Raw genomic sequence first — 13,691 nt, 5'->3', positions numbered from 1 at the left:
AAGTACACACTGTGGTTCTCCTCCCTGACCTTGCTCTCTACACTGTCACAGCACAAATCCACGGTCCTACACAGACCTTAACCCAGAGGATGGCGAGAAACAACCCAAACTAATACATAGCCCCGCCTCTAGGTACCAAGAGGTGACAATGACAGCAGTTGGTTACATGAAGGCGTGAACCAATTAATGAATTTTTTTGAGAACTAGTTTGATAGGAGGCATGCTATCAGGGACATTAAAAAAAAAAAAAAAAAAGGAGAGGATGAAAGATATGCCTGCACTGATGGAATTTACAGCCTGTTTCCAAAGATAGGATATAAAAGAATAATTATCCATTCCGGAGAGGACGTGCCAAGTTGTAAATGTGTTAGGTAGACAGCGAGGGCTCCAGGAGTTCAGAGAGGGGAGGCAGCGCTGACCTGGGAAGGGAAGAGGAGACTTTCAATGAGAAGGGATGAGGCTTGTGGGTAGCTTTCCTCAGTAGGCCAGAGCGGGAAGGGCGCGCAGGGTCTGGTGTGGAGAGTGGCATGAGCAAAGGTGCGGGGGCAGGAATGTCAACAGTGTATTCAAGGGACAGTGACTCATCCACTTGGCTTTCTTTATAGCTGCCACATAATAGTGGGCACATAACTGCTTTTTTTTTTTTTTTCCTTTTTTTAAAGACCTCAGAAATAAAACAAGAGACCCAGACTCTCAGTTTAGTGCTCAGTGACCCCAGTGCTCAGTGACCCCCAGGACATCTAAGTGAATCCGAACCTGGAGAAAATTCTCACCCTCATTTGCTGGAAACCCCATTGATTTAATGCTATGGTTCAGGACTCTAGTCTTTGGAAAACCTAACAAATAACCTGGTCAAATCGTAAATAGTAAGCATGGCATCATTCATGATTTTGACTTTGTCAGAATTGGTCACAAACTTCCCCCGGTTTTAAAACACTTCAGAGCTCTTTGGAGATGGGAAATATGAGGAGGCTAATCCTGTTGGGAAACATCATTGTCCTCTTTTCTTTGTTTTTGTTGTTGTTGTTGTTGTTGTTGTTGTTGTTGTTGTTGTTTTGAGGCTGGAGTGCAGGGGCGCAATCCCAGCTCACTGCAACCTCTGCCTCCCAGGTTCAAGTGAGTCTCCTGCCTCAGCCTCCTGAGTAGCTGGGATTACAGGTGTGCACCACCATGCCCACCTCATTTTAGTACTTTTAGTAGAGACGGGATTTCGCCATGTTGGCCAGGCTGGTCTCAAACTCCTGACCTCAGGTGATCTGCCCACTTTGGCCTCTTAAAGTGCTGGGACCACAGGCGTGAGCCGCCGTGTCCAGTGTTGCCCTCTTTAGTGAGTGCTACACAGATGTCTTGGTGATTTCACATCTGCGGTTGTTGTGGGGTGTGTGTTGCAACATGCCCTTCTTGAGGATGAGAGTGCTGTTTCGGAGGAGCACGGTCCTTTGTCTCTGAGTTCCTGGGTTTGAGTTCATGGCAGTGGCTTGTATGGAGCTCCCCAGCCCTGAGGCAGTCTCACTTCCATGACAGAAGCAGGAAGAATTTTTTGCTCTTCTGATATTTTCTATGGAATGCACTTTTGTTTTCCGGTATTTTATATTGGGGAATACTAGCTATGTCTCACTCAAAACCTACAGGAAGTTCTCTATACTTTTAATCTTTTAAAAATAATTTTTAGCCAACCTAGCCTTGCTGAATGGTTACTATACATTTCCAGTGCATTTAGAAGGGCAATTAATTCTCACTTCATGACTTTAGCAAAACAAAAAGCAAAACAAACACCAGAGTACTAAAGGAACAACTACTTGAGACATTATGTTCTCTTAGTCATAGGCACATACGAGGGAAAATTCAACTAAGCCTCATTTGGATGTATTAAAATAGCCTTTTTCCTAGCTCAGAATCACATTTCAAAGGGTGCCTAGGTGCAAAGCTAAGCCAAGTATAACCTAGCGGCAAAATAGTGCCCAGGGCAATACGCTGTTTTCCGTTTTGTTTTAAGCAATGAAATGTAGCAGGGAGCTGTGAACATGCACAGAACTAGGAGCAAGCAGACCCGAGCTGCCAGAAGCTGGGTGTCCTTGGGCAACTCACCCAACCTCTCGGAGCATCTTCACTTCGAAAATGAGGGGCTCATGCCTGTAATCCCAGCACTATGGGAGTCCAAGGCAGGTGGATCATTTGAGACCAGCTTGGGTAACACAGAGAGACGTTGTCTCTACAAAAAATAAAAAATTAGCTGGGCATGCTGGTGTGTACCTGTAGTCTCAGCTACTCGGGAGGCTGAGGTGGAAGGATCACTTGAGCCCACAAGTTTGAGGCTACAGTGAGCCAAGATTTGCACTCTAGCCTGCCTTAACACATCATGACCAAGTGAGAAAATGTATACAAAAGCACTTTGTAAACAACAGGTTTTTCTCCAACACAAAGGAATCATAAGGGTGGCTATTTGGGGGAAAATGAGGTATGTGCAAAGTTTCTTTTTAAAAGGTGACTTTAAATTTTTTAAAAAAGCATAAGTAAAAGGTGACTTTAGTATCTAGTATTTCTGTGTGATTTAAATTCAGCAATTAAAGGATCGCTATTTAATACCCTAAGAAAATACTGTTACATTGTGTCTTCCAAATGATCTATTTCTCTTTTTACTGTCACTTGGAATTTCCTCCATGAAAGAAAAGTACTTAAAGGACAAATTACTTGGAAGATAATGGGGTGGGATTTTCCTAAGTGCCTTCTGTGTGGGGACAAAGGGCTTTTTCTGCTACCCCTCCAGTACACCAGCTGAACACAGTTTGATTTATTTGACAATATAATAATTTTTTTTTTCATGTAAGATAAGGAAATAGGTGTTTCAGCAAGTCAAATGGGGGTGGCGGAATGGGGAGGTATTGAGGGGAGGGTGTCAGAGAGGGAGGAGAAAAGAATACTGAGAGGAGTTGACCAGGAGAAGTCTCAGGCAATCAGACTTAGTATGTTCGGAATTGTAGGCAGGTACACGAGGGCCCTCCCAGGTGAACGGAGCATTTTGGCAAGTCTCCGTCACCCTGTGAAGGTGTCAGCGCTTCAGCCCAGCCCAGAGGACAGGAGGGAGACTGGCCCCCCCCGGCTCCTCCCCACTGCTGCGCTCCTTTTTGAAGGCTGATCAATAAAACGTCACTGAGCACTTTTCTAAGAAGGCTATGCTCTGATATTCAGGCAAAGAGAGAACCCTTCAAGGCAAAGTCAATATGACCATCTCCCAGTAACTGGCTTTGCTACCTAAAGCGTGAGGCACCCTAAATCCCAATGGCTCAATCCCCACTTAGAGCTTATCCTCAAAGAGCGGGATTTCTAACTCATTTTCATTCGAGGCAAAATCATTAACAATAGTTGATCTTAATACGTTGGCAACTGTGACCTCAATCTGACTAAATGGAATATTATTTCTTGGCTACTTTTCAATATTGCTTAATAAATGCCTTTGCCCATTTGCAGGAAACTCAGGTTTCCTGATTGGCAGTCCTGACCACGCCCTAGCAGGGAGCCTGCTTCTCACAGAGTTGTGGGATCCCATTTGCTGCACTCCTATCAAGCCAAGAGACAAAGCAATCCCAGAAATTCCCTTCTGACTCTGTACTGTAAGGAAATGCCATGTAGCAATAGCAGGAGGGCCAAATTTAACCAAAACGCCACTTTTTCTACTCATTGCCCACGTTTAGCTTCTGGAATCTCATATCCACCAGAAACCTAAAGTCTTGATTCTTAAAAAAAAAAAAAAACCAAAACAGCGTCTCCATTTTTTTGTCTAGGCTGGAGTGTAGTGGAACGATCACTGCTTATTACAGCCTTGACCTCCTGTGCTTAATGGAACCTCCCACCTCAGCCTTCCAACTACCTCGGACTACCCACACCACCATGCCTAGCTGATTTTTGTATTTTTTGTAGAGACAGGGTTTTGCCATGCTGCCCAGGCTGGTCTCTAACTCGTGGGCTCAAGCCAGCTGCCCGCCTCACCCTCCCTAAATGCTGAGGTTACAAGCCCGACTTTTTTTTTTTTTTTTTTTAAGAGAGGGTCTTCTTCTATTACTCAGGCTGAAGTGTAGTGGTGCAATCATGACTCATTGAAGCCCCAAACTCTCTGGCTCAAGCAATCCTCCCACCCTCAGCCCCCTGAGTAGCTAGGACTACAGGTGCATCACCATGCCCAGCTAATTTTAAAAAACAATTTTGTAGAGACAGGGTCTTTCTGTGTTGCCCAGGCTAAACATTTTTATAATATTCAGAGAAATTGACATTCAAAAATGTCGATACTCAATACTCAAATACTACTAGAGGAATGTAAACTGGTACTATTACTCTAGTGGGAAATCTGGCAACATGAACCAAAAGTCATAAAAGGTTCGTAACTTTCTCTGCTGAGATGAAGAAATATGCATTATAGTTTATAATAGGAAAATACTGGAAACAATCTAAGTGTTCAACAATACAGCATTGGTTAAATGATTACATATTCATAAGTAGAATGTGTGCAGAAATCCAACATCATGTTTTCAAAGAATGAATTTCACAATGTTCACACAACATTGTTGAGTGAAAAAAATGCTGCTTGTAAAACTGTAAGTATGAGGCCAGCTGCGGTGGCTCATGCCTGTAATCCCAGCACTTTGGGAGGCCAAGGTGGGTGGATCATGAGGTAAGGAGTTCAAGACCAGCCTGGCTAAGATAATGAAACCCCATCTCTACTAAAAATACAAAAACTTAGCCGGGCATGGTGGCGGGCATCTGTAACCTCAGCCACTGGGGAGACTGAGGCAGAGAATTGCTTGAACCCAGGAGATATTAAAAAAATAAATGCAACTAATTTCATTTTTTAAAAGGAAGATACAAAGGTCAAATGCTCTATGAAAGAACTTTTGACTTAAATATTTATATAAAGGATATCTTTGACATCCCAATTTTCCTCAACTTGACCAGGAATCATATCATGTTTCAAATATCAAAAATAAAAATTATTATTACTATAGTTACAATTTATTCAGTATTACTGTGTGCCAGGTAGTGTGTTAAGAAGTATGTGTGTGTGTGTGTGTGTGTGTATGTATGTATGTATACATGTATGTATTATTGCATTTAATCCTCACAACAACCTCCTGGGCTAGAAATTATTGTTATTCCCAGTTTACAGATGAAGAAACTGAGACAGTAAGTGGCTACCTACTAAGTAGTGGGGCTGGCATTTGAACCCTGGCAGTCTGGCTCCGAAGCCCACACTCTTCACAGCTACCCATACGTACATTTTCCTTTACAGGGAGAACTGAGAAGGCACATCCAATTCCTGAACTTAGTCAAACCAGGTTTGTTGAGTAAGAAGAGGGATATTCGTCTTGTTAAATAGGAGATTGTGGAATCTGATAGGAATTACCTGGGATGTTGTTCTTGTGGCTACTAAAGGCACCGCTCTCTGGCTCCCCAGCTCATGCAGCTAGAGATAGAACTGGGGGTCAAACTTAAGACATTGCACTGAGTTTGCATGATTCTGCCAGCCTCTTCATGATGCCTCTCCAGGGGTCTGCCCAAGTCCCATTGCTTGACAGCGTTAGGAGGGAAGAGGAGATGTTTTCCACTGTGAATCCATCTGGTCTCCTGATATCTTCATCACAATTGGCAAGCACCCTTCTCAGCCACAAGGCTCTCCCAAAGCCTGGTATACCCTACTGCATTTCTAAGTATTCAGGATATATATGCTACCGACTTTGCCAACTCCTGACTCCAATTTTCCTCCCATCAGATACGCTGCTTCACTGTGACCAACCCACTTCACATCCCAGCATCTCAGAAACTCATTGCATTGTCTGATGAAGCATAGGAAATTAGTTCTGGAGGATAAGGGTCACAGTAAGAAAATATTAACGTTTCAAATGGGAAGCTAAAGAATCACACGTATTTCCAAAGGAGGAGGTCCTAATGGTTTTCTGAATGCACAAATGACAGCTTGTGAGAAGCATTTAAAGAGCTGTCCTGCTAACTCGAAAGGCCCAAGGTTTGTTTTCTTTGAGGTTTCTTAATGGAGTCTGAACACTTCATTGTGTTCACTGGAGCAGCGAATTGAATATAAAGTGGCAGGCCTTAAAAGGGAAGCCAGTGAGTTGGAGCACAATTTGCGTGAAATATGTTATTATTGTCTGTTTTTTTTTCCGATGGTATTTAAATGCTCTTAGGAGAAAGGAGTATGACCTCTTCTTAGACTGTTTTCTTTGTTCATTACAGTCACCCTAGCGGGGTCATCCCTCCCACTCCTTTCAAGGCATCATGCCCAAGTCGCCACTTGGGGGCAGTCTAGTGCCTTTGTCCCTTCCCATCGCCATTTTTCCCGCCTGCCTTCTCTCTTAGGTGGTTGACCTGGTTTCTGCTTCCTCTTATAATATAACGGTCATTACCAATCTCTGCAGTTTCTTTAAAAAGAAACAAAGGGTTGCATTCTTAACATTTTGAAAAATACTACACTGCACGCATACCATTTTTCAAGGAGCATTCTGGAGAACTATGTTTCAGAAGGATGCAGGCAGGGCAGCCATGGTGATCACCTGCTTCAGAACAGACACCTTGGCTTGGGAAGGTTAAAGCAACGTTTAAACCTCAGATGGCTCCGAAGGGGTCTTTGGTCAGTACTCTTTCCTCTAATCATGCTGAAATAGGATCCAGCTTTTATTTTGCAGGAAGGTCATTGTTTAATGAAGATAACCAAACAACAAATAGCGGTACAAATAATTCAATAGAAAAAGGAAATCACATAATCACATTCTTTTCCTGTATGTGCTCATAAAATGGTTTCAACTCAGGGAAGAAAAAAAAATCACAATTCCCTTTCAAAGTTTAATAAAAATTCACTTAAACATGGGAATAAACAGCTTGCCCCCATCCTTTCTCCACCCTTCCATGCTCACCAGGCAATTTAATTAATGGGCAAACAGCCCCGATGGTCGACTTTTCTGATACAGTGGCATGAACGAGTGAGATCCATCTTTGCACATAGCTTGCTGGCACATCACTCTTGCTGGCTGCATTACAGAAACAGAACAGAGTCGTATGGTTCCTGGAAAGTAATTATTTGGCAGAGTTCTATTCCTGAGTGAATCCACACAGAAAAAGTACTCAGGTGGCCCTCACTGGTGCCAGGGCCTGGGTGGATGGCAGAGGGTGTGTGTTGAATATGCGTGTAGTGGTTTGAGCTCCTGAGGTGGGGAGGGAGAACACAGCATGGGAATACAAACCCGTAAGAACCGGGCTGTAAATCATGCCTAATTCTTCTGTTCCTGTAATGTATTCATTTAGGCATCAAATATGTGCTGACAATTACATGTTCAGCACTGAGCAAAGTGAGCACAAGAAACGAACCTTTTTTTTTTTCTTGAGACAGAGTCTTGCTCTGTTGCCCAGGCTACAGTGCAGTGCTACAGCTCACTGCAGCCTCAACCTCCTGAGCTCAAGTGACCCTCCCACCTCAACCTCCTAAGTAGCTGGGACTATAAGCATGCATCATCATGTCTGGCTAATTTTGGTATTTCTTTTGTACAGACAGGGTTTTGTCATGTTCCCCAGGCTGGTTTCAAACTCTTGAGCTCAATCAATACTCCTGCCTCAGCCTCCCATAGTGCTGGGATGACAGGCTGTGCCCAGCCAAGAAATGAAGTTGTAAAGGACTGTCAGCCGAGAGTATCTGAGATAAGTCTCAATCAAAAGGACACACCCATGACACAGACTCAGGAGGTCCTGACAACATGTGCCCAAAGTGGTCGGGACACAGCTTGGTTTTATACGTTTTAGGGAACCTGAGACATCAATCAACACAGGTCAGATGAATATTGGTTTGGTCCGGAAAGGCGGGACAACTTGAAGCAGGGTGGAGGCTTCCAGGTCATAGGCAGATAAAAGACAAATGGTTGCATTCTTTTTGAGTTTCTGATTAGCATTTCACGGAATACGTGATTTACAGGAATAGTCACTTATGTCTTAGCCTGGCTTAGTGAAACAGTAGGGCAAATAACACAATCAGATATGCATTTGTCTCACATGCGTAGAGGGATGGCTTTGAGTTCTATCTGTGCTTTGTCTACAAGGAATTTCCTTGTGAACAAATTGTAAGGAAGGTATGTAGCTTTTTTGAAGTCTTAGTAGCTATCTTTTTTTAGAAATAGAATGGGAGGCAAGTTTGCTCTAAGCAGTTCCCAGCTTGTCTTTTCCCTTTGGCTTAGCGATTTTGGGGTCCCAAAGTTTATTTTCCTTTCACAGGATTAAAAAAAAAAGCGGGGCGGGGGGCTGGGCACAGTGGCTCATGCCTGTAATCCCCAGCTACTCGGGAGGCTGAGACAGGAGAATTGCCTGAACCCAGGAGGCGGAGGTTGCTACCTGACAACACCAGCATTGCCCAGCAGCTTTACATGCAACCCCCAACCTTGATGTCCGACTTGACGCAAAAGCTGCACAAAGGCACTCCATAAAATCAAGTCTGCACAGAGAGCAAATCATACCTTGGTTTCCCCTGTCTGTAGCTTTCATTTTAAGCAAATCTTTTATACTTTTTGGACCTTATTTTTCTGATTCTTGAAACAAAAGGGTAGGACCAATGACTTCTGATGTCCTTTTCAGCTCTAGCTTTTTATGATTCTATGTATGTAAAAGCCAAAGGAGAAAAAAATATCTGGCAGGAGCTATTGACTCTCTGCCCTGTAGCAGAATCAAGAGATCGACATTAATATTTTTCAGGCAATTAGCACAAGGTTGGCATAACAATTAGTGGCTGGTATACACCCAAGAGCCTCAGACTATGAATCAAAAGACATGAGTTCCATGCCATCAAGGAGGCATTGTGCACTACAGAAGTGACAAAATCGTGATTTTGGAGCTGAGTTCAAATTCTGACTCCATCACTTGCTTGGGTGACTCTGTGCAAGTTACTTAACTTTTTAAAATCTGTTAACTTTGTTAGTAAATGAGACTAAACAATACTTCACAGAATTGTAGCTTCAGATTCAGAGACACAGAACTGAAGATTTGTCATAAGCTCTTTGGACATTGTAGGAACACACACAATACATACATGTTTATCTAACAGGCTTTTCTAAGATCTCTTAGAGAAGGGAAATTAACCTATCTTGAGTTCCAGCTTTGTGCCAGAAAATTCCATGACTTTGTCATTTAATCTTGATGAATGGCTGTTATCTAAATTAACCTAAATTTACTTAGCCCAGAAATAATATGAACATAATACCTTTGCTACCTCGCCTAAAGAGTTTTTATGAAGATGAAAAGAATTTAATGTGAAAGGAACTTGCAAATTATCAATTTTTATTTGTGAATATAATAGCTATTTTATATGAAACTCTCTTGATATTACTATGAAAAGAATGTTAATTACCCAACATGCATTTATTCAGATCCTACTATTTGGCCGTTTATTCAGAACATGATATAAAGCCTCTGTGCTCAGAGGCTTTATAACCAGGGATCCCAAAATGATACCCAGGGAACCAATGAGAATGGTCAGAAGCAGCTGAACTACCGTTGAAGAATAAAGGAATTAAAAGAGAATGATCTGACGTAAAGGATAACTAGATTTAGGGTGAAGCAATTGAGAGGAGACATTTTATATAAAGAAATTGGTGTGAAAGTAGGAACACAGGCAAGAAAAAAGTCTCCTTTGAAGCCTGTGAAGAAATTAGAATTTTTGCCCTTGTAATTTACAGGAACATTAAGCATTGAATTATGCATGCAAAAATATTCATTGATCACCTACTACGTGCCAGGCATGCACGACTCTAAGTGCTAAGGATGCATCACTCAACAAATTAAAAGGTTGAAGAGCTTATATGCTAGTGGGGAGACTGCCACTAAATATAATCAATAAATTATACAGAATTGAAGGTTAGAAGGTTATGAGTTCAATAGAAAAAAAAAATACTGCAGTAGGGTAGGGTGATCCAAAGCACCAGGAGTTCGAGATATTAGGTGACAATATAAAATAGGGTGGTCAAGCTGGTCTTCGCTGAGATGGTAACATGTAAGAAAGGCTTGAAGGAGGTAAAGTAGTGAGTCAAGCAGATGTGTGGAGAAGGAGCTTCAGGCAGAAGGAACAGCTAGAGTAATAGTTCTCAAAATATGATTCCCCATCAATATAAGCAGCATTAACATAACCTGGGACCTTGTTGGAAATATACATTTTCAGGCCCCCTCTGAAACTCTGGAAGGCCTAGCAGTCCTTCACTGGAGAATTCTGGTGTTCCCTAAAATTTGAGAGCTACTGAGCAGTAGGAAAATCTAGTGGGTTTGTGCCAGGCTTGTACAAGGCCAGCATAACTAAAGTGCAATGAATCAGAGAAAGAGAAGTGGTAGAGGAGGTCGGGGGGGCTCTATTGAACGCTCTCACGCTAGACATCGAGTTTTTATCTCAAGTTTTACTTACGTAGTAATTTAAGAAACCGCTCCCCAAAAGGAAAAAAAAAATGTACGGTAGCATTAGCTGGCCTTGCTCAGAGTACATGACAAGAAGCTCCAATCATAGGCCAGGTGAAAGTGTATGTTACAGAGAAGCCAAACACCTCACTATAATTAACTGTTTTATCAGCTGCTTTGAAAACCTATCATCGAGAATTTCCAAACGAGAAAGACTTGGGTTTCCCAGCTGAGACTGTTTGGAACCTGGTCGCTGGGGTTTCCATAAACTAAGCTATCATTAAATATTTCTACCCTTGAAGGGGGTCATTAGGTGTGCAAGCCCATTCGATTTAAATTCCTACTTATTTTGGCTGTAGGTCTCGATATAGATTTGTGTCCCTAAGGCAGAAAAGATGTTGGCATTTATGGATCTTAAAATGTATTTTTTTTTTCTCAACGATTTTAATGGATAAAGTAACTAGGGCTACACCAAATGGTGGAAGCTTACACCCAAATATTTTGCCTGAACAATGGCTCCTTGTTTTATTTCTCAGTTAAGAAAAATGACCAGGGACTGGCCAGGATAGGCAGTTCTTCCCTCACACTCAGTCACCTGGCCATGCAGCAATGTTCAGCTCCGTGGACACTCACAGCAGGAGGAGGCAGGCTAGGAAAGGGTCTACAGGGCAGGGCTATGGGAAGACACTGGGCTTGGGGAACAGTGTCTTTAAAGTAGACGTACAGCCTGGCCAACATGGTGAGACCCCGCCTCTACTAAAAATACAAAAATCAGCCGGGTGCAATCCCAGGTACTCGCTCAGGAGCCTGAGGCAGGAGAATTGCTTGAACCCAGTAGGTAGAGGTTGCAGTGAGCGAAGATCGTGCCACTGCACTCCAGCCTGGGTGACAGAGTAAGACCCTGAAGAAAGAAGGAATGAAGGAAAGGAAGGAAGGAAGGGAGGGAGGAACGGAGGGAGGGAGGGAAGAAGCCAGCTAATAGTATCAGTGTAAGACTCTGTCTCAAAAAAGAAAGAGAGACAGACAGAAAGAAATAAAGACATAGGCCTGCTAACAGCGTCAGGTCTTCTGGTATTCAACAGGGGCCAGACAGAAAAGAATTTTAACTGGTCTATGCTGACTGGTGCCCTCCCAATTTTATACTTTATCTTCCTGACGTATTTTGCTGGTTCACAGACATGCCCTGAGGTTATACATATACCTGGGATTCTGATTTAAGCAAGTACCGAAGCTTGGACTGTGTCAGCTCTGCTTCAGGTTCATGGACTAGATTCTAGTGTCCTGCCCAGCCCTTCCCAGCACCAGTCCTGGCCTGGCCCTGACTTTTCGTTGACAGTGTCCCAGTAGTCAGGGTCCCCTATGAGCCCCTCCCCCTGACTCACCTGGTGCTCAGAGGTTTCCCTGTGCTTAGGCCCACCTTCTGTGGTGCCTCTACCTGGAGTCCTTCAGCTGCAGTTTTGGCTTCACTGTCTACTCTTCATTTTTTTAAGGTCCAACCTCAGAGTATCTTAAGGATGCAATATTTAGTGACACATGTCCCTCCAAGCTTTGCAATATACCCTGTGATCCCATTTCAGGGTAAGAAACCAAAATTATTATAGTCCACGAAGAATAACCCCACTGATTCACCGGAGCATTGAGAAAACCTTGCCAGAATAAGTAATTCCAGGCCGCCTTCTGCCGCCACCACCGGCGATGAATCACAGAGGCTGCCGCCAGAGCTGTGACATTTTAGGACTCTGCACATGTGACTTCAGACACAGGATGGGAGTGAAGGTGAGAAAGAGAAGACAGATCTATCCAGGGCAAAGAAGTCAAAGGTCACCAGGACTCCACTCCCCTCCTGAGACCTGGTGACAGCAAAAACATTTCATTGACGTGACTTACATTTGGGAGTCAAGGGGACAGTTCAGCCATCCCATAGAGTATTTTGCATCCACGAATGCTCCCCAGCCTGACACACTCACAAACTCTGACCCATTTAGATAACCTCCCCTCACCAAAAAAGCAGCACTTTCACCAGCCCCTGAATATCCCAGTGAGGTTATCTTTTTAAAATGAGAAAGTTACACACGAAGCACTTAGAACAATGCCTGGCGTGTATTCAGCACGGACTACGTGCTAGCTGTAGCTGTTATTTTTGCCTCTGGTCTGAAGACGAACGCAGAGCCTCCTGACTTCTCAGGGCCGGTATCTCAGTAACCCTCTTCATCCCCGCCACACCAGCCCACCAGGTCTCAGCCATGGAAAACCAAACAGCAATAACAACAGCACCCCCCACCCCCCACCCCCACCAAGCATTCTAATCAAATACTGCCTCTAGGTGCTCTTCAGATTGCTTTTTAAAAAATTAAAATATAGTTCCAAATGAAACACATCAGGGATGGGAAAATACATTTTAAAAGCTCAGATGATAGCCAAATTAATGTGGGGACCTTGTTTGGGTCCGGAGTCAAACCAAACAACTGTAAGAAGACACTTTGGAGACGATCAGGGAACCTTAATTACAGACCGGGAAGCAGTAATAGAAAACCGCTGTGGTTAATTTCGTTAGGGGTGATAATGGCATGGCGGTTACTCCTTTTTTTAAAAGTATTTTGAGAGATTCAGAGGTGAAATGATAAGGTGTCCGAAATTTGCTTGAAAGGAGCTCAGCAAATAAAAATGAACAAAAAAAGGGAGGATAGATCAAATAAATGTGACCAAAACGTGCTAATTATTGGATATGGGGGGGGTGGGCCTGTGGCAGTTTCTCCTGTTTTTCTCTCTACTGAATTAGCTCTCGTGCCAAAACCAAAAACCCAAAAACAAAAAAAAAAGTTGCTGACCAAAAGTTTTTGGCAGTAGAAACTCAAGGTTGGGAGTCCATGAGCAACTGATTGAATACTGATAGCACGGGAGGCCGCGAGGGACCACTGAAACCTGGATCAGAGGTGAACATTACCGGGGCTGGAGACAGCAAGAGTTTTTGGTGAAACCGAATTGTGTATCCTGGAGACTGGGAGAGAGAGAGGCACGTGAAGTGAGGCAGGCCCGCGCTGTCAAGGACTAGGGGAAGAGGAGAGCAGTCCGGCAGAGACAGGCTGCAGGATTCCACCTCTGCTCGCTATGATCCTTCCAGGCATGGTCCCGCCCCTGCCCCCACTGCTTCTTGGAATGTGCTAGCCTCTCTCCAGCAGAGCAGGGCCAGTCTTTGGCTAGTAGTTCCTCTGGAAACAGAGAGAGAGAGAGAGAAAAAAAAAAAATAGAAATTACCGTTTTCTCTGGAG

At 43.4% G+C, this 13,691-nt stretch overlaps 1 long non-coding RNA gene across 1 annotated transcript; it reads right to left on the bottom strand.

Moving 5' to 3' along the window:
* Positions 1-6,676: 6,676 nt before the first annotated feature.
* On the bottom strand, positions 6,677-12,169 carry LOC141582126 (uncharacterized). Its single transcript, XR_012514965.1, has 2 exons — positions 11,805-12,169; positions 6,677-7,031 (listed from the first exon to the last, which is right to left on the bottom strand). It is a non-coding gene; the product is annotated as an uncharacterized LOC141582126 (long non-coding RNA).
* Between the last annotated feature and the right edge of the window lie 1,522 nt (positions 12,170-13,691).

The sequence above is a fragment of the Saimiri boliviensis genome, chromosome 19, assembly GCF_048565385.1.
Source record: "Saimiri boliviensis isolate mSaiBol1 chromosome 19, mSaiBol1.pri, whole genome shotgun sequence".
In the NCBI taxonomy this organism is placed as follows: domain Eukaryota; kingdom Metazoa; phylum Chordata; class Mammalia; order Primates; family Cebidae; genus Saimiri; species Saimiri boliviensis.
This window is presented reverse-complemented; position numbering and strand designations above follow the sequence as displayed.